Raw genomic sequence first — 2,849 nt, forward strand, 5'->3', positions numbered from 1 at the left:
ACGGACCGGGTAATCACGTGGCCATACTTTCTAAGTTACTGATTTTGGTAGAAGTCTTAGTTATTGATTTTGGTAGAAGTCGGGAGTTTATAGGGATGTTTGGGATTTAAAAAAAGGGATAAATTTGAACCCTACTAATGCTGCTATTATATTTCAAATTTCTGCTTATTCATGTAAATTTTATGGCCAAAAGAGGGTACGCAAGTAATTTTCTAAGAGGATTAGCTTACTCCGTGTCGTGGTTTACTGTAGCTCTGGAATTTTCGACACTGCGCGCCAACAAAAGACAATAATATTATCTGAACTTCATCCGTGTTTCATACGCTACTCCTCGGTTCATGTGTGTGGATCGCTACTACCTTGTCTAGGTATATAGCGTGTGACTGGCCTGTGGTATCCGTGCATAAAAACCAAGCAAGCTCATTTGCAATTGATTGCGCTGTGTTTGAGTAGTGTTTGTTCATTGTATTGTGTTTAACTTGCTTCCTGGTCTTAGCAATGGGGGGAAGAACAATAGATATTTCGGTTTCAGTTGCAGCAACCCTAGCTTTAGGATTACTGGTTTATCTTCAAGGTGGTACTCCCCCAATTCAAATCTACTCTATTTTATGAGAATTACATTAACGAGCGATGTGTATATCTTACTTATATGTCATCAATAAACATGAGTTTGCTTTCCCAACCGCAGGAGTTGAAGCTGCAACATTTGTGATCCAGAATAAGTGTTCGTTCACTGTGTGGGCTGCGGGAATTGCCGTAGGTGGCAGTCAAGCGCTCACACAAGGCCAGTCATGGAGTGTGGACGTGCCCGCAGGGACAAGTGCAGGGAGAGTTTGGGGACGTACGGGCTGCTCTTTCGACGCATCTGGTAAAGGCAGCTGCAACGTGACTGCGGCGGCTTGCTCAGCTGTCAAGCCGCTGGACGGTCTCCTGCAACGCTGGCTGAATATAGTCTGAATGGGGCCAACGGTCGAGACACATATGACATCTCTCTCGTTGATGGATTTAATCTGCCTCTCTCCATAACTCCCTCGGACTCTAGCTGCCCAACCGTTGACTGCAACAGCAACATGACTGCGAGCTGCCCTACAGAATTGAAAGTGGTCAATGGATGCGATAGTGCTTGTGCTGCTCTGAATACTCCCATCCATCGACCACCTCGGATGTGGCACCTGCTGTGCTGGCGCATTTTCAAACCAACGCTCGCTAATTTTCAAACGATCCCTCGCGCCAAACATTCATTTGCTCCATTCACCCTCCCAGAACAGGCCCTCTGCAACCCTCTCGAGCATTCGTTTCTCCTGCTCACAGTGCTGATGAGATTAGAGCCGACATCGATGCGCTATTCTTTGTTATATAAGACACTCCTCTCCCTGGCCTGCTCTAATCTCATCTTCATTTACATATTCTGAATCACTAGAAATCTTTGTATCCATTCCACTGTGATTGAATTCCATTACTATGTGTTTGAACGAGAAAATGTCTCATCACCACCACCACAAACATCATGAGCATGGGCACCACCATAGCAGACACCATCAGAACGAAGAGGAAATAAGAAGGTCGGGAATTGTTAACTATGGTGAATCGGCAGCCCAGGGAGCAGATTTGTGTTGCTTGCCCAAGATGCAGCTTTCACAAAGGTTGTCCGGTTTCTTGATCAATGGAAATCCCTTTACCATTCCCTTTCTGTGCAACAGATTCAAGCCTCAGAAATTGAGATGTCCAAATCTCAAGTGCCACAACCAATTCTCATCTTTCACTTGTTCCTGAAAGACTTCTTGTGTTACAGCTGCAATAGTTCTTCCTTCCTTCAATCTGCTCTGAGTTTGAGAGGAAACATTCTATTGCTGGTCATCTGCACCTATGCAATGATCTTCTTACTTGGAGGTATGTCTCTCATTGTACACATATCATCTTTGAAGAACACATTGTAACCTTTGTTAATGAGCTGTCCAATGCTCAAAAGATTACATTTCAGACGAGGTACATAGTATACCTCTGGCACAATCATCTGTTCTCCATTTCTTGCTTGGATACTGACTATGCCCTTACCATTGACAGATATCTTACTATCAGTTCCTGTTGTTACCTCAGATTTCACATTTTCATCCAGATTGGCAAACATTTCAATATTTCCAGTCATGTGATTACTACAACCTGAGTCTAAGAACCAAAAATCTTCTTGTTTGTCTTGTGCAATGTTACATGTTAACAGCACAATCTTTGGATTCTTATCTTCTTCATTTGCAAAATTAGCATTCTACCTACTATTCATGTCATTTTGTTTTTTTCTACATTCATTGGCGTAGTGCCCATATTTCTTACAATAATGACATTGGACTTGGGATTTGTCATACCTTTGTCCATGAGCTTGCTGTTTGCTTGAACCTTCATTTTGGTTCTGATTGCAGCTCCTTCCACTTGTGCTTGCAGGATTGTTTCTGCCTTTATTTTGGCTTCTTCCACGACCTCTGTTATTTGCTCTGCCTCGACCTTTTCCTTGGCCAAAAGACATCTGAGTCTTGAATGCTTGCTCAAAAGAGGAATTTGTTCCTCTACTCAGTCTGTGTTCATGAGACAAAAGAGAAGCACTCAGTTCATCTATTGTGAACTGGGAGAGATCCTTTGTTTCTTCTATTGCTACCACAATAGATTCAAACCTTGAGGGTAAAATTCTCAAGATCTTCTCTACAATCCTTCTTTCTTCAAGAATCTCACCATGAGATCTTATCTGGGTTATCAACCCAATAACCTGAGTGAAGAATGAATCTATTGTATCAGATTCCTTCATGCTGAGTGTTTCAAAGTCTCTCCTCAACATCTGCAACTTTGCAGTCTTCACCTTC

At 42.6% G+C, this 2,849-nt stretch overlaps 1 pseudogene; it reads left to right on the forward strand.

Moving 5' to 3' along the window:
* The first annotated feature begins 418 nt into the window (after nt 1–418).
* Nucleotides 419–1,975, forward strand: LOC149204220 (pathogenesis-related 5 protein Cup a 3 pseudogene; annotated as a pseudogene).
* Nucleotides 1,976–2,849: the final 874 nt, after the last annotated feature.

The sequence above is a fragment of the Pinus tabuliformis genome, chromosome 1_2, assembly GCF_031772625.1.
Source record: "Pinus tabuliformis cultivar Carrire ecotype Pingquan chromosome 1_2, CPIR1, whole genome shotgun sequence".
Classification (NCBI taxonomy): Eukaryota; Viridiplantae; Streptophyta; class Pinopsida; order Pinales; family Pinaceae; genus Pinus; species Pinus tabuliformis.